Source organism: Dendrobates tinctorius, unplaced genomic scaffold (assembly GCF_039654945.1).
Source record: "Dendrobates tinctorius isolate UK_male_01 unplaced genomic scaffold, ASM3965494v1 ptg000129l, whole genome shotgun sequence".
Classification (NCBI taxonomy): Eukaryota; Metazoa; Chordata; class Amphibia; order Anura; family Dendrobatidae; genus Dendrobates; species Dendrobates tinctorius.
This window is the reverse complement of record NW_027361797.1, coordinates 49,741,952-49,766,634: the sequence shown is the minus strand read 5'-3', so window position 1 is coordinate 49,766,634 and position 24,683 is coordinate 49,741,952. Positions and strand designations below refer to the sequence as shown.

Sequence of the window (24,683 nt, the reverse complement as noted above, 5' to 3'; positions counted from 1 at the left end):
AGCTTATATTTTTGTTTTCCTCCTCCGGTGACTCAACCATAACAGATATGTATGACGGGTATATGGGCACGGGACTATGGGATGGAGGATATGTATGATGGGTATATGGGCACGGGACTATGGGATGGAGGATATGTATGATGGGTATATGGGCATGGGACTATGAGATGAAGGATGTATGATGGGTATATGGACACTCGACTATGGAATGGAGGATATGTTTGATGGGTATATGGGCACAGGCCTATGGGATGGAGGATATGTATGATGGGTATACGGGCACGGGACTATGGGATGGAGGATGTGTGATGGGTATATAGGCATGGGACTATGGGATGGAGGATATGTATGATGGGTATATGGGCATTGGACTATGAGATGAAGGATGTATGATGGGTATATGGACACTCGACTATGGGATGGAGGATATGTATGATGGGTATATTTGGCCCGGGACTATGGGATGGCGGATATGTATGATGGGTATATGGGCATGGGACTATGAGATGAAGGATGTGTGATGGGTATATGGGCACTCGACTATGGGATGGAGAATATGTATGATGGGTATATGGGCATGGGATTATGGGATGGAGAATATGTATGATGGGTATATGAGCATGGGACTATGGGATGGAGAATATGTATGATGGGTATATGGGCATGGGACTATGGGATGGAGGATGTGTGATGGGTATATGGGCATGGGACTATGGGATGGAGGATGTGTGATGGGTATATGGGCACTCGACTATGGGATGGAGGATATGTATGATGAGTATATGGGCATGGGACTATGGGATGGAGGATAATTATAATTAGATATAACTAACCACAGTTAGTTACTATGCCCAGGCAGCGCCGGGCTCTTCAGCTAGTTTTCAAATAAACTTTGAAAAGTATTTTTATTTGAGTTATTCCATGTTATTTGCACACAGACCTAAAAGGCCCCAGGTATGTGAAAGTGTAGATTTCTATGGTTATGCGTTCTAGGGTTAATCACTTCATTCTTATCCAGGTACTGACATACATGTTGTTTAATAATTTGTTCAAAGATCTTTCCTGGTATAGAAGTCAGACTCACCAGCCTATAGTTGCCTGGGTCAACCTTCGTCCCCTTTTTGAAGATAGGAACAACATTTGCTCTTCTCCAGTCTTCTGGGACTTCTCTTGTTCTCCAAGAATTTTCAAAGATTATGGAGAGGTTGTTCAAAAATTTCTTCTGCTATCTCCTTCAGTACTCTGGGGTGTAATTCATCTGGACCTGGAGACTTGAATTCATTTAGGTTAGCTAAGTGCTTCCTCACTATCTTTCTGTTTATAGATATCCTGGATTCTTCTATTCCCTTAATAGGACAGTGAAGAACAGTTGCTGTTACATGTCCTTTCTGAGAGAAAACAGATGCAAAATAGGAATTTAAAAGTTCGGCCTTCTCAACATCCTGTCTTACCATTTCATCATTTTCATCCTGTAAAAATCCTATAGCATCTTTGACTTTTCTTTTACTTTTGACATATCCCCAAAATCCTTTATTATTGCTTTTGACATCTTTAGCAAGCCTCAATTCATTGTCAGCTTTAGATAATCTGATTTGTGCCCTGTGATAGACTTAGAGAAACTTGCTGCACATGATAAACAGTTTCCCCTTCCTAATGCCACCCCTTGGTTCGTGAATTTGGTTGAGCCAAAATATTGATGCGATTTGGCACTTTTGTAGCTAACTTCGTGCTTAGTGTCTGTGCAGTTCTTAGGCTGGGATGGATATGTTCACCTTTGGGAAGCAATCTAAACCCTATCTGGAGAGTGGGCGATAGTAAAGGCTGACACTGTGAAGATGGTAAGCCAGAGGGTCTAGGTGGAGCTAAGAATAAGGCCTTATGTGCATATCATTATTTTTGTCTCTATCAATATTTATAAGGCAAAACCTGTTATGATGAGTCACCGAAGGAGGAAAAAACAAAATACCAGCTAAGTTCAGAAAAACCAGAGAGGTTGGCAGCTATCGGATTGCAGACCCCTGAACCTATCCACAACAACTAGCAGTAGCCGTGGGGGGTTCCTACGGTGCCCTAGACCCCTCGATCACAGCCGGAGAACTATATAGCCTAAAGACAGAAAGGGTAAAAACTAAACTGCCCCAGAGCAGACCCCAAAGCAAAAGGCAGCCCCCAACATACAGTGGGGCAAAAAAGTATTTAGTCAGTCAGCAATAGTGCAAGTTCCACCACTTAAAAAGATGAGAGGCGTCTGTAATTTACATCATAGGTAGACCTCAACTATGGGAGACAAACTGAGAAAAAAAAATCCAGAAAATCACATTGTCTGTTTTTTTTTTCATTTTATTTGCATATTATGGTGGAAAATAAGTATTTGGTCAGAAACAAGCAATCAAGATTTCTGGCTCTCACAGACCTGTAACTTCTTCTTTAAGAGTCTCCTCTTTCCTCCACTCATTACCTGTAGTAATGGCACCTGTTTAAACTTGTTATCAGTATAAAAAGACACCTGTGCACACCCTCAAACAGTCTGACTCCAAACTCCACTATGGTGAAGACCAAAGAGCTGTCAAAGGACACCAGAAACAAAATTGTAGCCCTGCACCAGGCTGGGAAGACTGAATCTGCAATAGCCAACCAGCTTGGAGTGAAGAATTCAACTGTGGGAGCAATAATTAGAAGATGGAAGACATACAAGACCACTGATAATCTCCCTCGATCTGGTGCTCCACGCAAAATCCCACCCCGTGGGGTCAGAATGATCACAAGAACGGTGAGCAAAAATCCCAGAACCACGCGGGGGGACCTAGTGAATGAACTGCAGAGAGCTGGGACCAATGTAACAAGGCCTACCATAAGTAACACACTACGCCACCATGGACTCAGATCCTGCAGTGCCAGACGTGTCCCACTGCTTAAGCCTGTACATGTCCGGGCCCGTCTGAAGTTTGCTAGAGAGCATTTGGATGATCCAGAGGAGTTTTGGGAGAATGTCCTATGGTCTGATGAAACCAAACTGGAACTGTTTGGTAGAAACACAACTTGTCGTGTTTGGAGGAAAAAGAATACTGAGTTGCATCCATCAAACACCATACCTACTGTAAAGCATGGTGGTGGAAACATCATGCTTTGGGGCTGTTTCTCTGCAAAGGGGCCAGGACGACTGATCCGGGTACATGAAAGAATGAATGGGGCCATGTATCGTGAGATTTTGAGTGCAAACCTCCTTCCATCAGCAAGGGCATTGATGATGAAACGTGGCTGGGTCTTTCAACATGACAATGATCCAAAGCACACCGCCAGGGCAACGAAGGAGTGGCTTCATAAGAAGCATTTCAAGGTCCTGGAGTGGCCTAGCCAGTCTCCAGATCTCAACCCTATAGAAAACCTTTGGAGGGAGTTGAAAGTCCGTGTTGCCAAGCGAAAAGCCAAAAACATCACTGCTCTAGAGGAGATCTGCATGGAGGAATTGGCCAACATACAACAACAGTGTGTGGCAACCTTGTGAAGACTTACAGAAAACGTTTGACCTCTGTCATTGCCAACAAAGGATATATCACAAAGTATTGAGATGAAATTTTGTTTCTGACCAAATACTTATTTTCCACCATAATATGCAAATAAAATGAAAAAAAAACAGACAATGTGATTTTCTGGATTTTTTTTTCTCAGTTTGTCTCCCAAAGTTGAGGTCTACCTATGATGTAAATTACAGACGCCTCTCATCTTTTTAAGTGGTGGAACTTGCACTATTGCTGACTGACTAAATACTTTTTTGCCCCACTGTATAATGACGGTGAAGCAAGATGAAAACACTAACACAGATAGAAAGATAGTTTGAGAAAATGATGGGGCCCAAGCTAACTACATAGGACAGGATAGGAAAGCTGCTGTCTGCCATCCGCAAAAACCCTATCAAAATGAGCCAACCGACTGATAGGAAAAACAGGCCCTGAAGTCGCTAGGCTTCAAAAGACTATATCAGCACTCAGGTATATTCTGAAGACAGAGCAAAATATCAACAGATCAGAGACAAAAATGGAGTTCAGCTCACCCCCGGCCGGGGATGGCAGAACTCCCAAAAAACAAGGCAAAACAAAAACCAAACTGAAGAGTACAAAGCAGAGCAGAAAAACTTAGCTTTGAGATGCAGGAATCAGACTGGTCTCCAAGCATCCAGCAGGAAAATCACCAGCCAGGAAGAAGGGCGTCGGCAGCCTTATATCCAGTCCTCAATTCCAGCCACCCAGTCATCTAGCTGCCCATGTGTTTGGTAATCAGCCTCACTACCTTCCTTCACCAGAGGAGGGAGTTCATCAGACCTCAATGGTGAAGGGAAAAATGAACTCACAACAGTACCTCCCCCTTGAGGAGGGGTCACCGAACCCTCATCCATGCCACCAGGGCGATCCGGGTGAGCCCGATGAAAGGCACGCACCAATCTTTCGGCATGAATATCAGAGGCAGAGACCCAGGAATTATCCTCCTGACCATAACCCTTACACTTAACCAAATACTGGAGTCTCCGTCTAGCCAGACGGGAATCCAGTATCTTCTCTACCTCATATTCCATGTTACCTTCAACCAATATAGGGTCAGGAGGTGCCACCACAGGAACTACTGGTTCAACAAACCTCTTCAACAAGGACTTATGAAACACATGAATTTTAAATGTGACAGGAAGAGCCAACCGAAAAGAGACCGGATTAATAATCTCCAAAATCTTGTAAGGTCCAATAAATCTAGGCTTAAACTTAGGAGAAGCCACCTTCATAGCGATATTTTTTGATGACAACCAAACCATATCACCCACCTTAAACTGGGGACCAACGGTCCTACGCCGGTTGGAAAACCGCTGGGCCTTTTCCTGGGAGAGAGACAACTTATCCACTACTTGGTCCCAGATCTGGTGCATTCTCTCCACCACAGTGTCAACACCTGGGCAGGCAGAAGGCTCCACCTGCCCTGAAGAAAATCAAGGGTGAAAACCAAAGTTACAAAAAAAAGGTGACATCAAAGTGGCAGAACTAGCTCTATTATTTAAAGCAAATTCGGCCAAGGGCAAAAATGACACCCAATAATCCTGATCGGCAGAAATAAAACATCTCAAATACGACTCCAAAGTCTGGTTTGTTCTCTCCGTCTGCCCATTGGTCTGAGGGTGAAACGCAGAGGAGAAGGACAACTGAATTCCCAGCTTGGAACAGAAAGTCCTCCAAAATCTAGACACAAACTGAACTCCTCTGTCAGATACAATGTTCTCAGGAATCCCGTGCAAGCGAACCACCTGTTGCAAAAACAAGGGCACCAACTCAGATGAAGATGGCAACTTAGGGAGTGGTACAAGATGGACCATCTTAGAGAATCTATCACAAATCACCCAAATAACAGTCATTCTCTGAGAGAGAGGCATATCAGAGATAAAATCCATTGAAATATGGGTCCATGGCCTCCTGGGCACCGGCAAAGGCATCAACAAGCCACTAGAGCGAGAACAAGGTTTAGACCGGGAGCAAGTCCCACAGGACTGCACAAAATTCCTGACATCATGAGACAAGGAGGGCCACCAAAAAGACCGACTCACCAGATCTCTAGTACCAAAAATACCTGGATGACCAGCCAATGCAGAGCAATGAACTTCAGACATCACTCTCTTCCTCCACTGGTCAGGAACATACAACTTTCCACTGGGACAACGCTCAGGTTTGTCCTCCTGAAACTCTTCCAGTGCACGTCTCAAATCGGGCGAGATGGCAGAAAGAACTACCCCCTCGCCTAAGATGGTAGCAGGCTTAGTCACAACAGGAGAATCAGCAAGGAAACTCCTAGAGAGGGCGTCTGCCTTGACATTCTTAGTGCTCGGAAGAAAAGAGACCACAAAATCAAAACGTGTGAAAAACAAGGCCCACCTAGCCTGTCTAGGATGCAAGCGATTGGCCGACTCAAGGTAAATCAAATTCTTGTGGTCAGTAAGGACCACGACTTGGTGTTTGGCTCCCTCCAACCAATGTCTCCACTCCTCAAATGTCCATTTCATGGCCAACAGTTCCCGTTTCCCCACATCATAGTTACGTTCGGATGGGGAGAACTTTTGGGAAAAGAAAGCACAAGGATTCATTTTAGATGTCACAGGATCTTTTTGGGACAACAACGCTCCTGCACCAATCTCAGAAGCGTCCATCTCCACCTGAAACGGGAGTGAGACATCAGGTTGCCGCAAAACCGGAGCAGAAGTGAATCTTCGCTTCAGCTCCTGAAAGGAAGCAACAGCCTCTGGAGACCAATTCAGCACATCAGCACCCTTCCTAGTCAAATCCGTCAATGGCTTGGCAATACCAGAAAAATTAGCTATAAATTTCCGATAAAAATTAGCAAAACCCAAAAACTTCTGGAGGGCCTTCAAAGAAGTGGGCTGAACCCAATCATAAATGGCCTGTACCTTGGCCGGGTCCATTTCAATAGTTGACGGAGACAAAATAAATCCCAAAAATGAAATCCTCTGTACCCCAAAAAGGCATTTTGATCCCTTGACATACAGGGAATTCTCCCTCAAAATCCGGAACACAGTCCGAACATGTTCCACATGAGAGTCCCAATTCTTGGAGAAGATCAAAATATCATCCAGATAGATAATCAAAAATTTATCCACAAAGTCTCGGAATATATCGTTCATGAAGCACTGGAAGACAGAAGGGGCATTAGTGAGCCCAAAAGGCATCACCAGGTACTCAAAATGTCCCTCCGGAGTATTAAACGCCGTCTTCCATTCATCCCCATGCTTAATGCGAATAAGATTATACGCCCCCCTGAGGTCAAGCTTGGTAAACCAGCAAGCACCTTTAACTCTGGAGAATAGATCAGAAATCAGGGGTAACAGATACTGATATTTAACAATAATTTTGTTGAGGGCACGATAGTCAGTAAAAGGCCTTAATGAACCATCCTTTTTAGCCACAAAAAAAAAACAGCACCTAAGGGTGAAGAGGATGGTCTAATATGACCCTTCTCCAATGCCTCCTTAATATAGGATCACATAGCCTCGTGCTCGGGTACAGATAAATTGAAAAGCCAACCCTTGGGGAATTTACACCCCGGGTTCAGCTCAATTGCACAGTCATAACTCCTATGAGGAGACAAAGACGCAGACTCATTCTCACTAAATACATCATAAAAGTCAGCCAAATAGTCAGGAACATCATGCGACTGGGGAGAGGTGGAGAAAACAGGAGCATCACTAAGGGCACACCGACAACCCCAACTCACCACAGACAAAGATTTCCAATCCAGAACTGGATTATGAATTTGCAACCAGGGAAACCCCAGAACAATGGTATCATGCAAATTATGCAACACCAAAAATCTGCAATTTTCTTGATAGTCTGGGGCGACCCGCATTACCACCTGGGTCCAAAACTGAGGTTTATTCTTCGCCAAAGGAGTAGCATCAATACCCCTCAAAGGGATAGGCGTCCGCAGAGGTGTCATAGGAAATCCACAACGTTTAGCAAAATCCAAGTCCATTAGGTTAAGAGCTGCTCCTGAATCCACAAAAGCCTTGGCGGAAAATGTGGACAGGGAGCAGATCAGAGTAATTTCCAGAAGAAACTTGGGTTGAACACCACCCACAGAAAACGTGTGTGCACAACGTTTCTCTCGTTTAGGGCAGACAGAAATAATATGCGAGGCATCTCCACAAAAAAAACACAGCTTATTATGCCATCTGAACTCCTGACGTTGCGCCCTAGACAAAACTCTATCACATTGCATAGGTTCAGACATTTGTTCAACAGGTGGCAACATCTCTCGTGTAGTTTTGCGTTCATGTAAACGCCGATCCACCTGAATGGCTAATGACATAGAATCGTCAAGACCAGAGGGAACAGGAAATCCCACCAAAGTATCTTTTACAGTTTCTGACAAACCCTTCCGAAAGAGGGTGCCAAGGCACCATCATTCCAGGTAGTAAGGACCGCCCACTTTTGGAATTTTTGACAGTACAACTCTGCCAAATCCCGACCCTGGCTTAATGCCAACAGGGTCTTTTCAGCCTGATCAATAGCATTAGGTTCATCATACAACAACCCCAAGGCTTGAAAAAATGCGTTCACATTATTCAGAATAGGATCATCAGGTTTCAAAGAAAACGCCCAATCCTGGGGATCGCCGCGCAGCAAAGAGATGACAATTTTAACCTGCTGCACGGAGTTCCCCGACGAGTTAGGCTTCAAGGCAAAAAATAATTTACAATTATTCTAGAAATTCAAGAATTTAGACCGATCCCCCAAAAATACATCAGGAGTAGGAATCTTTGGTTCAGCAGCATGTGAATGAGCGAGATATGCGGAAATTCCCCGCACTTCAGCAGCGAGCTGCTCCACATGATCAGACAATTGCTTCATCTCCATTGAGAGAAAAATTCCTCCTACGGCCTCAGAGATATAGAGGAAAAAATATGCACATAAAAAAAAAAAAAAAATTCTGACACTTTTTTTTCCTGTTTTTTTTTTTTTTTCTTACAATTCTCTCCTGCTATTGAGTACCCTAGGATCTGCGGTATGGCTGGTGATTCTGTTATGATGAGTCACCGAAGGAGGAAAAAACAAAATACCAGCTAAGTCCAGAAAAACCAGAGAGGTTGGCAGCTATCGGATTGCAGACCCCTGAACCTATCCACAACAACTAGCAGTAGCCGTGGGGGGGTTCCTACAGTGCCCTAGACCCCTCGATCACAGCCGGAGAACTATATAGCCTAAAGACAGAAAGGGTAAAAACTAAACTGCCCCAGAGCAGACCCCAAAGCAAAAGGCAGCCCCCAACATATAATGACGGTGAAGCAAGTTGAAAACACTAACACAGATAGAAAGATAGTTTGAGAAAATGATGGGGCCCAAGCTAACTACATAGGACAGGATAGGAAAGCTGCTGTCTGCCATCCGCAAAAACCCTATCAAAATGAGCCAACCGACTGATAGGAAAAACAGGCCCTGAAGTCGCTAGGCTTCAAAAGACTATATCAGCACTCAGGTATATTCTGAAGACAGAGCAAAATATCAACAGATCAGAGACAAAAATGGAGTTCAGCTCACCCCCGGCCGGGGATGGCAGAACTCCCAAAAAACAAGGCAAAACAAAAACCAAACTGAAGAGTACAAAGCAGAGCAGAAAAACTTAGCTTTGAGATGCAGGAATCAGACTGGTCTCCAAGCATCCAGCAGGAAAATCACCAGCCAGGAAGAAGGGCGTCGGCAGCCTTATATCCAGTCCTCAATTCCAGCCACCCAGTCATCATCTAGCTGCCCATGTGTTTGGTAATCAGCCTCACTACCTTCCTTCACCAGAGGAGGGAGTTCATCAGACCTCAATGGTGAAGGGAAAAATGAACTCACAACAAAAACCTGTAAATGTCCCTTGTTGGCTACCGCAACAAGTGTTGTGATAGAGTGGTAAAGTTCAATCACATACAAGGATTAGACTAGTGCACCAGTGGCTTGGTCAAGAGGCCAAGTTCACCATTCCACCCACTGGTTTTATATGCGTAAGGAAGAAGAGCAGTCTGTGGGTACCTATGAGACACGGGGTCCGGAACTGCCGAGGCCACGTCCAGTGTTGCAGGGGGAAGGAAATGGGAGCCGGGCAGGACCCACGACCTTGAGAGAAGGGGCGTGGTAAGCAAGGGGAAGAAGGAGAGTCGAACACAGGAAAAGGCAGAGAGTTGCTACCGGAGGGAATAGAGAGTAGGGACCAGCTGCGCACTGCGTAGCAAGTTGAAGCGCAGAGCAGAGATCCGGTAAGGGTTCAAGGAGGACTCCCAGCTACTAGTGGGTGCACAGAGAGACGCGCCCCGAGTGAAGCAGTGTGGTGTGGGTATTCAGGTACCCACGGGTGTATTGAGGGGCGAGCGCCAAGTGAAACACCGGGGTGCGTGCATCCAGTTATCGGTGAGTGCGCAGGGGAGCACACGCCGAGCAGAAACTTGTACAGAGCTTCACACTTCAGCTCTGCAGTTCAGTGGACTAGGGTCTCAAAGGGCAAAACCAGTGACTACCCGCTGCCGCCAGAAATGAGACTGTGTGTTGGGCGGGGAAGCCTGAAGACGCAGTGTCGGCCTCTGCTGGCAACCCATCATCCATCGGACTGCAAGCAAATAATTGACAGCGGAGTCAAAATAAGTTAAAGTTGATAGAAAGACTGTTGTGTTGAACCACAATTACACAGTTTAACCTGTTTCCCCCTTCCTGTTATCTCCCTGCGAGGAGTTCATTATTGTTAATTAAACCGCACTCTTGTTAACCCTTGATCTGTGCCTCTGCGTTACTGCATCCGTTTACCTGCTTTAGGCTGAATTCACGCTAGCGTTTTGCAACGCTGCGGATGGCAGCCTACTTTTTCCTTTCTTCCTCCGCTAAGCCCCGCCCACTGCCGCACCTCTTCCTTTAGCTTTGCCTACATCTGCATGCGTCCTGCGTACCCTATCTTTAACAATGGGTACAAAGGCCATGCGGATGTATGTTAACGCATCAGCATGCATCGTTTTGATGCTGCGCTAAGCTGCGCCCAACGCAGCAAGCTGCATTTTGTTGCGGTCGGCTGATGCATCAAAACGATGCTTGCGGATGCGACAGCATCACCATACATTGCATGGCCTGCGCACCCAATGTTAAAGATAGGGTACGCAGGACGCATGCAGATGTAGGCGGAGCAAAATGAAGAGGTGGGCAGCATTTAACGGAGGCAGCAAGAAGGAATTAGGCTGCCATCCGCAGCCCTGCCAAACGCTAGTATGAAACTAACCTTACATATGCTCCCACCTCTGTTACTGCTGAATTACAGCACAGGCTTTCTTGAGCTTTCACTGCAGACAATGCAGCCAGCGCTATTGATCACCAGTAACAGGAGCATGCAAAACTAGTGGGTGTAATGGTTCAGTAAGCCCCCCAATTGCTTATGCTTTAGGTTCTACAGAACAGAAGCAGCTATTAGAACATTAAATGTTTGATTTTTTTTATAGGGGTTATATCCTTTACAAAGATATATGCTTACTTTATAATGTCAGTTTGGGCTGATAGACTCCCTTTAAATAATTAATTTTTTAGTAATGTCTTTCCCAGGATTCAACTATAATGTATAAGAGAATTTTCTCTAGCTATAGACCTTAATAGTATTATTATTTTTTACATACAATAATATTCTGATATGAGGAGATACATTTCTATATATCTACATTATTGCCCTGCATGTTTGAGCAATAATAACAGCAGCAATTACAATATGTTCCTATAGCTGGAGGCACGTTAGAGAACTTTTCTCTGTCTTATGTCTTATGCCATTGGGTATAATGACCATTTGCAGGACTTCACTTTCCTGAATATTTGCATTATTATGCAAATGGAGAACGGCCCAAAGACCCTGATTAGTGATCTACAAGTGCCGATAAACCTAGAAAAAGGTCAGACAACACCCAATCGACCAACAACTATCTCTCCTGTTGTCCCAAAATATATGTACTGTATGTTTGGTGTTTAACTTTTTAATGGAAACAGACGAGAAGGGCTTACAGCATTTACCTTGATTATGACCATACTTTTTATCTCCTGACATCATTTTACGGTAACGAAGACCCCTTTAAGGATTATATGTTTGTCCAACTTTAACCTAATGTGTATGGGGATCCTAAAAGTTCTATTTTGTGTCCCAGAAAAAAAAGTCAGGAAAAAGCAAAAAAAAAAAATCTTACAAAATATAAACTATGCGCAGTTACAGCACATAAACATTTAGATTTTTGCCAGAAGATACCCCTAATCTAAAAAAATCCTATAAGCGTTTACTAAAACTAAACAAGATTTCATTAGTTTAAATCGACCATTAAGATAATAGGAGATCATTGAAAGATTTACTCTTCTAAGGTTTGGGAGCTTTAAAAGAAAGAGCAACATTAAATATATTAAAATATAATCAAGCAAAAACATCAGTCTCTGTGTTGTCTCTGTTTCACACCAAACTAATAATTTGGCTTTGCACAAGTCATGTATGATGTGGGGACTAATGTGAATCCAACACGAGGCTTGAGACTGAGGTCTTCTCTGGAAACTCCTGGAGGCGGATAGAGAGTAAATGCTTGAAGAAGTCCAGTAAAAAACAGAAAAAGTTCCATCTTGGCCAAACTTTCCCCAGCGCAAGCTCTTCTTCCTGCAGAAATGGGATAAGTGAGCTAACAATATCATGTTGAAAGTAGATTTTGACTCTAACACTTGTAGTAATTAAATAAATTAGACATAATTCATACTTTCTAACTTTCTCTAAAAGACTACAAGCCTGTAAAAAAAAGAAACCTCCACGAAGTCACATAAGTTTACTAGAACCCCCTGGAAAGCATTGTTGACTGAATGTTTCTTGCTCATGACTCCAAGATGTTTCATATCTAGACCATGCCCCAGCTTACAAAGAATATTATGACAATACTTCATCCTCCACAAGGATGCCAATTGAAGAGCAAGTTCTTGAAAAGGGATGAAAAGTTTGACTTTGCTCCCTTTCTTTGCCCCAGATATGGCTATGCTATTTAAAAATGAATGTTGATCTTCATGAGCTAAAGTACCTGAGAGCATGACCAAGCAACATATCATGAGTCATGACATTTTTAACCACCGGTTCCTACTCTTTTATATGTTTGGGGGATCTCAGTCAAACAACTCTGCCTTGGTCATGGTATTTTATCAAGGGGTCAGAGAAGCAAACTGAATTGTTGCCCCAGGTGAACAAAAACACAATGAAGATTTTGGGAAATGTACTCGCTGTCATATTTAACACAGAACTTTCCTTTATCCACTATATTCAATCACTCGCTAATGGTACGTGTATCTTAAAAACATCTCTATAATTTGACCTTTCCTCACCACTGAAACGGCAAAAACACTTACTGTCACTCGTATTCATTCTCCTCTGGACTACTGCAACTCTGTGCTGATTGGTCTCCCCTAACTAAATTTTCTCCTCTATAATCCATCCTGAATGTGACAGCCAGGGTCATATTTCGATCCAGCCACTTCAACAATGCCTCCACCTTGTGCACTATTTACCCATTCTCCACAGAGTACAATAAAAACTTAATTCTCTTCCCCTCAAAACTCTCCACAGTTCTGCACCACCCTTCATCTCATCACTCATTTCTGTCTATCACCCTACCCTTGCCCTCCGTTTTGCAACTGATCTAAGGCTAACATTCGCCATAATCCAAACCTTGCACCTCCATTTCCAAGACTTCTCTCATGCTGCAACAGTGTTCTTGAATGCGCTACCCTAAACAATTCGACTAATATCTAGCCCCCATATTTTTAAACATGCTGTAAAAGAAAATCTCTCTAGACAGGCCTATCACCTCAACTCACCAACCTAACTCTCCCCTGTTCCCTCCTTCTAAATGTTAATCATAATCTGCTCCCTACTATTCAGCTGTCTCCATATCCTCCATACACCCAATAGCACATAGTAACTGCACGTAAACAGATACTGGCTGATGACTGGATCGTTCAGCTTTATATGAAAAGCCTTATTTATTATAATGATGGCTGGATCATACATAACAAGCACGTTCTACCTATTGTGTCCCCTCTATCTCCTCATTGTAAACTTGCTAGCAAGGCCCTCACTCCTCCTGTAACTGTTGAACTATGTGTTACTTTGTATTGTTTTTATTATCTGTACACGTCCCCGCATAATTGTAAAGTGCTGCAGAAAATGTTGGCGCTATATAAATGAAATTATTACTACTATTATTATTATTATGCTAGGGTATATTGCAAAAAAAATTACAACGTGTTCATGCATATGCTGAACATCTTAAAAAGATCATAGAACATTTTTTAACTTTTTGAAGGAAAAATATGAGATTTAGAAAACATATTATTCCTGGTAAAATATAGTCATTCTGTTATGCAGTGTTTTGTCAGTTGAGTGACATGTAAAATTATTTATTTTTTTCATCTAAATGATCCTCATTACTTACCTGCTGAGAACGGCATAAATGCATCATGTCGGACAAATTTCCCATTTTCATCCAAGAAGTGATTGGGATTGAAATCATTGGGAGTTTTCCACTGAGTCTTGTCATAGAGTACTGATGTCAGGGATGGAATAACCTCTGTACCCTGTGAACAATAAAAAAACAGATATCTTTTATTTATTACATACATTTCATTTAAAAAAAAAATGAGATTATTGGGGTGGCTTTAGACCCCATAGCAGTACTTTATACTAATAAGTAAACACAGGCAGTACTTGAGTTTAAGGGCTTTTTTTTATGTATAAACTCACTTTTGGGATAAGGTAACCCCGCAAATACACATCAGTTGGAGTTGAGTGTGACAGGTTCAATGGCACAATATTGCCAAACCTTTGTATTTCATGTATTACTGCATCAGTATAAGGCATTTTCTTCCGATCTTCAGCTGTCGGCAGCTGTCCTGGTTTAATATGTGTTTTAATTTCCTCCTGTACCTTCTCTATAAAGCAAAAGAAAATATATTTTGCTACATTTTGCAATAGCACAACAATACCAATGCATTTACTTAACAGATTATAGGATGCGACTCTATGACTGAAAGCCAGAGGCTGCTGAGAGGAATAAACTTCTTTTCCTCCCAGTAGAAGAGCTTTCAGTGCAGCGGCCGGTCAGCTTTGGAGATCAATTAACCTGCAGATTAACCTTATATCTGCAGATTAATAGCATTTGTGAACATAAAAGGTTCTCTTTAAATGGAGCCGGGATCAAGCATGGGCACTGCCACTCCATTCATTCTTTGTTGGACTGTTGGAGATTATATCTAGAATTTCAGTATACTACTTCGTATAAGAAAGTTCTAAAGTTTGATTAGACTAAAACATGGACTTTTATTAGATATGAAAAAAGTTATTTTAGTTTAAATCTAAATGTCATACTCCACCAAAAATCACATGTCCCCTTTGTCTAGGGTGGGTGGCAGCATCGTGCTAAAACATTGGAAAATACAAAATAATAAATGCAAAAAAATCTATACTAGAATTACTTTAACTTATTTGACAATTGGATAAAAAATAATAGTGAAACCTATTTGAGAGAACCACCCAAAATTGCACTTAAAAATTTACTTTGGAATCCTATTAACCTGCAGATTAACCTTATATCTGCAGGTTAATAGCATTTGGGAACATGACAGGTTCTCTTTAAATGGAGTGAAGATCAAGCATGGGCACTGCGGCTCCATTCATTCTCTATTGGACGGCTGGAGATTACATCAAGAATTCCCGGTATACTCCTTAATATAACAAAGTTCTAAGGCTTGAAGAGGCTAAAACATGGATTTTTATTGGCTATGAAAAAAGGTGTTTTCGGTGAAATCTAAATGTCACACTTTATCAAAAATTACATATCCCTGTCTAGGGTTGGTGGTAGCATCATGCTAAAACATTAGAAAATATAAAACATGCAATAAATGCAAAAAAACATATACTAGAATTACTTCAACTTAATTGATTTGTTTATACAAATAGTAAAATTGCATTTAAAAATTGACTTCTACAAGGTTCGGTCACCAAAAAGGCGGCCATTATACAGTATAAGGAATATGATGCAAAAGTGAAAAAATAGCAGAAAATCTGGGTAAAGTGATAGCCTTCATGAAGGCATGATCTGGTGGTCTTTATAGACTGTGGCTTTTCACCTACAGTTTTATGTAACTTTTAGAAATAAAGTAAGAATTACTTTGAATCTCCGGATACTTCATCATCAATAAAAGTCCCCAGTGGATCGTTGTAGATGTAGTTTCAGTTCCAGCATTGAAGAGATCCAGGACAGTAACAAGTAGATTTTCTTCATCAAATAATGTATGAGCTTTTGTTGACTCCTAAAAGTAAAAAACACAAATATTCCCCATGTTACTATAATCAGCTGCATCTTGGCAATTATAGCCTTCTTCTGTTTCTTATATGGTAGGCACCTTCCCGTTTTGCTTAACATTTTTTTAACCTGAAACAGGTTGTCACAGAAATGTTCTCATGACTATAGCTGTCTGAATGGGAAGTGCTAAGGCAATTTGTGATATCATTGAAGCAGGCCATATTTGACAACTAAGTGCATCAGTATGGAAGAGACATCAACAAACTCCAGCATAAACATTGGTCAGGAGATATGTAACCACCAAGGTCTGTGCCTCAATACTGGGTGCAACTACCAAGATTGTAGCCTCATTGGGAGGCTGTAACCATTATGTGAATTGCTTTATATTCAGTGAACATTTGTTCTGATTACATCTTGCAGATCCTGTGCCTTAGTAAAAATGTCATAGTCATAACAATTTTGGTAGCAGCTAAAAGTAGCAGTCACTGACCAGTCTGTAGTGACTTAGTCCCCCTTGAAGCAGGGAAAACAGGTGGCAGAACATAAGGTGGAGAAAAGTCAGTTAGGTCTAGGACCCTGCAGAGGATGCGTCCATGAGGTCCGTCAAAACTTGAAGGGCCAAGACGAGGTTACTTTATCTGTGTTTTTAAAGAACAAAAGCACCCATTGTTAGCATAGAACATGGGAGCTGTTAAAAGGGCTTTAAGCAAAGAATTTCTGCAACAGGGGACTGTGACCTACTTTCACCTCAACATGGACTCTGCTGTTCCCCTGAGGTCAATCAAGGCTGGAGAGCTACCAGAAAAAGAAAGAGGAAGGACAAAGTAGCAACATGTTCCTGCCAAGGTTGGCACTGAATTTCAGACTCTCCTTGCAAGTAGTCACTGATCATGGCTGTGAAATAATAGATTAGAGCAAAAAATTAAAAACAGCAAATACAGTCATATGTTAAAGTTTGGGCACCCCTATTAATGTTAACTTTTTTCTTTATAACAATTTTGTTTTTTGCAACAGCTATTTCAGTTTCATATATCTAATAACTGATTGACTCAGTTATATTTCTGGATTCAAATGAGGTTTATTGTACTAACAGAAAATGTGCAATCTGCATTTAAACAAAATTTGACCGGTGCAAAAGTATGGGCACCTCAACATAAAAGTGACATTAATATTTCGTAGATCCTCCTTTTGCAAAAATAACAGCCTCTAGTCGCTTCCTGTAGCTATTAATGAGTTCCTGGATCCTGGATGAAGGTATTTGTGACCATTCCTGTTTACAAAACAATTCCAGTTCAGTTAAGTATGATGGTCGCCGAGCATGGACAGCCCGCTTCAAATCATCCCACAGATGTTCAATGATATTCAGGTCTGGGGACTGGGATGGCCAATCCAGAACATTGTAATTGTTCCTCTGCATGAATGCCTGAGTAGATTTGGAGCGGTGTTTTGGATCATTGTCTTGCTGAAATATCCATCCCCTGCGTAACTTCAATTTCGTCACTGATTCTTGCACATTATTGTCAAGAATCTGCTGATACTGAGTTGAATCCATGCAACCCTCAACTTTAACAAGATTCCCGGTGACGGCATTGGCCATACAGCCCCAAAGCATGATGGAACCTCCACCAAATTTTACTGTGGGTAGCAAGTGTTTTTCTTGGAATGCTGTGCTTTTTTAGCCTCCATGCATAACGCCTTTTTGTATGACCAAACAGCTCAATCTTTGTTTCATCAGTCCACAGGACCTTCTTTCAAAATGTAACCGGCTTGTCCAAATGTGCTTTTGCATACCTTAGGCGACTCTGTTTGTAGCGTGCTTGCAAAAACGGCTTCTTTCGCATCACTCTCCCATACAGCTTCTCCTTGTGCAAAGTGCGCTGTATTGTTGACCGATGTACAGTGACACCATCTGCAGCAAGATGATGCTGCAGGTCTTTGGAGGTGGTCTGTGGATTGTCCTTGACTGTTCTCACCATTCTTCTTCTCTGCCTTTCTGATATTTTTCTTGGCCTGCCACTTCTGGGCTTAACAAGAACTGTACCTGTGTTCTTCCATTTCCTTACTATGTTCCTCACAGTGGAAATTGACAGGTTAAATCTCTGAGACAACTTTTTGTATCCTTCCCCTGAAAAGCTATGTTGAATAATCTTTAATTTCAGATCATTTGAGAGTTGTTTTGAGGAGCCCATGATGTCACTCTTCATAGGAGAATCAAATAGGAGAACTACTTGCAAGTGGCCACCTTAAATACCTTTTCTCATGATTTGATACACCTGGCTATGAAGTTCAAAGCTCAATGAGGTTACAAAACCAATTTAGTGCCTCAGGAAGTCAGTAAAAAGTAGTTAAGAGTGTTCAAATCAAGAAAATAATAAGCGTGCCCATACTTTTGCACTGGTCAAATTTTGTTTAAATGCAGATTGCACATTTTCTGTTAGTACAAAAAACCTCATTTGAATCCAGAAATATAACTGAGTCCATCAGTTATTAGATATATGAAACTGAAATAGCTGTTGCAAAAACCAAAATTGTTATAAAGAAAAAAGGTTAACATTAATAGGGGTGCCCAAACTTTAACATATGACTGTATGACGTAAACAGCACATAATGAGTAACTAAAGATACTGATTTACACATAATTTTTAAACACACAACTTAATATCCAGATTAACTGTTCTCTGGATGTTTCTAGTATTGTTTCTTAGAAACCACCTCACATAAAGGAAAAAAAAAAAAAGAAGAGAGAAACCAGCGGCAGTTACACAATTCAAACCAAGTGGTATCACCAGCTGGTATTCCCACATTGGAGGACAGTGCGGGGAAATACATTTCCAACTTTACCTATTCTGTCCTTATCTGGTGCCCTGTTTTGTCAAAATTCATGTTTTATTTATATGCAAATTGGGCTCACAAGTGCATCAGTGGGCGTATCATTGCACTTGCAGTCCTTGGTTCCTCCTTGATTCTTTCTGCTGGTGCCACCCCTGAGTGGAGAGCAGAGGTGACATCCGGCAGCAGAGCATATCTCTACTGTTAATCGATCAAGAAGCAGGGGTAGAGCTGGCGCAGAGAAGCAAAGAGGAGTCAAGGACTGCAAGTGCGCTGATACGCCTACCACTGAACTTGTAAGTTTAATTTACATATGAATACAACATGAGTTTTTTGTAACAGAGCATCAGGTAATGACAGCAAGGTATCTCTGAAAAAGTGTTTCCCTGCCCTTTTCTACAGTACCTCAGGTTTCTTAAGTACACTTCTTTTACGTAAGAAAAACTATGAAAAATCACAAAAGAATTTCTTACTTGTTTAACTGTAGTGTTACTTTAGGGCCTTTGTCATGAAAGTTGCGTTACTTAAAGGGTTATCAAACAGAGTATAGTTTAATCAACAGATCTTGGAATAAAAATTAGCTCCACAATTGGATCGCTTTGTCGTTGGTTGCTGGGCATGCATGAATTGGCCAAATTATGTGCTAAATATCTCTTATTATCTACAGCAGTAAAGAAATTCAAGTTTCATATATTTTAAGTTTACATGCTGTAGCACTACAGAGTGCAACTTTGTTTGTCATTAACATTCAAACCTACTACAAAGTACATTTTGAACCTCTTTCATAGATAGTGTGATGATACGTATATGCTTTACTGTGCCTTGTTATGCCCTCTGAATTTACCAATATTTATTCTTCTGTAAATAAACCTGCTAATTATTTCAACACCATCTCTTGTGAGTGTGTACGGAGCATGGACAGGGGTTTCCAGAGTTGACAACTGGCAGAAGAGGAAGATCCTCCTGCATCCCACTACAGCTTGCAGCAAGATTCGGGAGGAGGCACTGCACCAAGGTTACAAAAGAATTTCTGCAGTACTCAAGGTTCCTAAGAGCACAGTGGCCTCCATAATCCTTAACTGGAAGAAGTTTTGGACCACCAGAAGTCTACTTAGACCTGGCCATCCAGGCAAACTGAGCAATCGTGGGAGAAGAGCCTTGGTGAGAAAGGTAAAGAAGAACCCCAAGATCACTGTGGCTGAGCTCCAAAGATGCAGTAGGGAGATGGGAGAAAGTTCCACAAAGTCAACTATCACTGCAGCTCTCCTCCAGTCGGGCCTTTATGGCAGAGTGGCCCGACGGAAGCCTCTCCTGTTATGAGCACATTTTCTCCTTCACCTCTGATGTCCGATGAGCTCCCTCTGCTGGTGAAGGGAGGTATTAAGGCTGATCAGGCTGGGAGAGACTTGTCATCAGATCAGGCGGAGTGTGATTGGACATCCTGAGTTTCTGAGTGGATATAAGGCTGCCGACGCCCTGCTGGGTTGCTGGTGATACTTCTCTGTTCTGAGCTCTGGCCTCCAGTTTGTTCCAGTCTTCTAAAAGCTAAGTTTGCTCTTCTGTTGTTTCTTGAGATTTTGTCTGGTTTACTTAGTGCATGTTTTCAGCCAACCCTGACTAGGACTGGCTGGACTCCATTTTTGGTCCCTGATCACTTGCCCTTTTTGCTTTGTTTGCAGGAATTACCTGAGAGCTGATATAGGTATTTGGAAGTCTAGTGACTTCAGGATCTTTTTCTTATCAGTCGGTTGGCATGATTTTTTGGCAGGGTTTTTGCGTGATTGCAGACAGCAGCTTTTCTGTCCTGTCCTATCCAGTTAGTACGGGTCCCATCGTTTGCTCAGTCTGTCTTTCTATCTATGTTTGTGCTTTCTTCTGTTTTCACCGTCAATACTTGTTGGGGGCTGCCTATTGCTTTGGGGTCTGCTCTGGTGCAGTTTAGATTTCCCCTTTCTTTCTTTAGGTTTATTTAGTCCTCCGGCTGTGATCGCGGGGTCTAGGATCACCGTAGGAACCCCCCACGGCTGCTGTTAGTTGTGTGTTTAGGATCAGGGGTCTGCAATCCGCTAGTTACCAACCTCTCGGTTTTTCTGGACTTAGCTTATATTTTGTTTTCCTCCTCCGGTGACTCAATCACAACACTCTCCTCAGTGCCAAACATTTGAAAGCCCATATAGAGTTTGCTAAAAAGAAAACACATGAAGGACTCCCAGACTATGAGAAATAAGATTCTCTGGTGTAATGAGACGAAAACAGAATTTTTTGGTGATCATTCTAAGCGGTATCTGTGGAGAAAGCCAGGCACTGCTCATCACCTGCCCAATACAATCCCAACAGTGAAATATGGTGGTGGCAGCAACAAGCTATTGGGGATGTTTTTCAGCTGCAGGGACAGGATGACTGGTTGCAATTGAAGGAAACATGAATTCGGCCAGGTAGAGAGATATCCTGGATGAAAAACTCTTCCAGAGTGCTCTGGACCTCAAACTTGGTCAAAGACTCACCTTCCAACAAGACAATGACCCTATGCACACAGCTAAAATAACAAAAGAGTGGCTTCAGAACAACTCTGTGACCATTCTTGACCGGCTCAGCCAGAGCCTTGACCTAAACCCAATTGAGCATCTCTGAAGAGACCTAAAAATGGCTGTCCACCAACGTTCACCATTCAACCTGACAGAACTTGAAGGGATCTGCAAGGAAGAATGGCAGAGGATCCCCAAATCCAGGTGTGAAAAGCTTGTTGCAGAATTCCCAAGACGACTCATGGCTGGACTAGCTCAAAAGGGTGCTTTCACTCAATACTGAGCAAATGGTCTGAATACTTAGGACCATGTGATATTTCAGTTTTTCTTTTTTAATAAATTTACAAAAATTTCTACATTTCTGTTTTTTTCAGTCAAGATGGGGTGCAGAGTGTACATTAATGAGAAAAAAATGAATTTTTTTGAATTTACCAAATGGCTGCAACGAAACAAAGAGAGAAAGATTTAAAGGGGTATGAGTACTTTCTGTACCAGCTGTACATCTAACAAAAGAGGACGGTATAGATATCTGCTGTATCCATTTTCTGAACTTAGTGTTCACTATGGATATCAATTCCATTATATCAGAACCTGGATCTGATATATATATATATATATATACTGCTGATATATATATATATATATATATACACACACATATATATATATATATATATACACATATACAGTATATATATACATATATATACATATATATATACAGATACTTATATATATATATATATATATATATATATGCATATATATATATACACTCACTGGCCACTTTATTAGGTACACCTGTCCAACTGTGTGTTAAGACTTAATTTCTAATCAGCCAATCACATGGCGGCAACTCAGTGCATTTAGGCATGTAGACATGGTCAAGACAATCTCCTGCAGTTCAAACCGAGCATCAGTATGGGGAAGAAAGGTGATTTGAGTGCCTTTGAACGTGGCATGATTGTTGGTGCCAGAAGGGCTGGTCTGAGAATTTCAGAAACTGCTGATCTACTGGGATTTTCACGCACAACCATCTCTAGGGTTTACAGAGAATGGTCCGAAAAAGAAAAAAAATCCAGTGAGCGGCAGTTCTGTGGCCGGAAATGCCATGTTGATGCCAGAGGTCAGAGGAGAATGGGCAGACTGGTTCGAGCTGATAGAAAGGCAACAGTGACTCAAATTGCCACCCGTTACAACCAAGGTAGGCAGAAGAGCATCTCTGAACGCACAGTGCGTCGAACTTTGAGGCAGATGGGCTACAGCAGCAGAAGACCACACTGGGTACCACTCCTCTCAGCTAAGAACAGGAAACTGAGGCTACAATTTGCACAAGCTCATCGAAATTGGACAGTAGAAGATTGGAAAAACGTTGCCTGGTCTGATGAGTCTCGATTTCTGCTGCGACATTCGGATGGTAGGGTCAGAATTTGGCGTAAACAACATGAAAGCATGGATCCATCCTGCCTTGTATCAACGGTTCAGGCTGGTGGTGGTGGTGTCATGGTGTGGGGAATTTTTTCTGGGCACTCTTTGGGCCCCTTGGTACCAATTGAGCATCATTGCAACGCCACAGCCTACCTGAGTATTGTTGCTGACCATGTCCATCCCTTTATGACCACAATGTACCCAACATCTGATGGCTACTTTCAGCAGGATAATGCGCCATGTCATAAAGCTCGAATCATCTCAGATTGGTTTCTTGAACATGACAATGAGTTTACTGTACTCAAATGGCCTCCTCAGTCACCAGATCTCAATCCAATAGAGGATCTTTGGGATGTGGTGGAACGGGAGATTCGCATCAGGGATGTGCAGCCGACAAATCTGCGCCAACTGTGTGATGCCATCATGTCAATATGGTCCAAAATCTCTGAGGAATGCTTCCAGCACCTTGTTGAATCTCTGCCACGAAGAATTGAGGCAGTTCTGAAGGCAAAAGGGGGTCCAACCCCTTACTAGCATGGTGTACCTAATAAAGTGGCCAGTGAGTGTATATAGCTTTGTCGCCATAAAAGGAGGGGGGCCCAGACACATTTCTTGCACAGGGGACCCAAGCTGTCAGTGTCCGCACCTGGGAGTGGTAGTGCAACATTTACCGGCTTACTTTTTCATTCAGCCACAAGATCACATGTCGCCTAAACCAACCGTGACAAAATAGATATTAAAATCCTCAGATGTTCCCAAAATAATTCTTATCACACCCTTTTGACTGCATAAATCAAAATGAAGGTAACATATTAACGCACCTGTTCCTGTTTCAGAAGATATGCATCGATAAATCCTGTGATGTCATTTGCATCAAAATCCGATCGTCGATTCATCGAACATTGGGAAATAAAATTCTTCAGATCTTGTATGTTCTGCTGTACTTTCTTATGTAGACCAAGGAGTGGTCCGAGGAAGGGATAATAGTTATACAGCTGTGGAAATCAACAATTCCTCTTTAGATTTTCTTGCAACAAAAAGTACAGACCAGTTCAATAACGGTGCATAATGGAAGCTGCTCGGCCAGTCAGCGGTGCTCCAACCTACATCAATAGGAGCCTAGGATAGAACCCAGCCAAGTGTATTCTCTGAAATGGGCCCCGTTCAGTTTTTTTTTCTACATAAGTTTTGTCAGTGTAGTGGATCCAATTTGTATTCCATTTTTGGTCATCGTGGATCTTTTTTTCAACCATTCATGTGTGTTGTCCATTTTTCTCATAAGAGAAAAAAAGAACAGATTCAGGTTTCCTAAGATTCCATCATTACCATTACCATCATTAGTCAGTTAAAAAAGGACAGTGCACAAATTCACTGAAATGGATGAGTTTTATTCGCAAATTGGATCAAAATCAGATATAACTTTGGATATGTGATAAAGGTCATAGACTATAATAGGTATGTGTTCTATCTGCAAATAAAACAAGCAAATAAAAAAGCACAAAACATACTGTATGCAAAGCTTTTGTAAATGGGACCTAAGTTGGTATGTTCTCCTTGTAGGTTTGCCTGAGTTTCCTCTAGGGCAGTGTTTCTCAACTCCAGCCCTCAAGACCCACCAACAGGTCATGTTTTCAGGATTTCCATAGTATTGCACAGGTGATGGAATTAATGATTGAGCAGGTGTTGAAATCACCTGTGCAATGCGAAGGATATCCTGAAAACTTCACCTGTTGGTGGGTCTTAAGGACTGGAGTTGAGAAACACTGTTCTAGGGTTTCTACTTTCTTTCCATACTGTAAAAACCATACGGGTAGGCTCATTGGTCCTAGTGTGTATGTCAATGAGAAATAGATTTAGGTTGTGAACCTCATTGGGAACAAGAACTGATAAGAGAAATTGCGGTCTCTGAGGAGCGCTGTAGAATATTACGGTATTTTTACGCCCCAATGGGCAAAGTGGCCAGTTCCCATAAACTCCCTATTATGTTCATCTTGTACCAACTGTATATATCTGGTGAGTGTCTGAGAAGGACT

The 24,683-nt window shown here is 42.0% G+C and overlaps 1 protein-coding gene across 1 annotated transcript in view; it reads right to left on the bottom strand.

The window, feature by feature from the left end:
• The window catches only part of LOC141047806 (cytochrome P450 2K1-like), a 100,499-nt gene that overhangs the window by 54,210 nt on the left and 21,606 nt on the right, over positions 1 to 24,683 (bottom strand). The window lies entirely within an intron of this gene.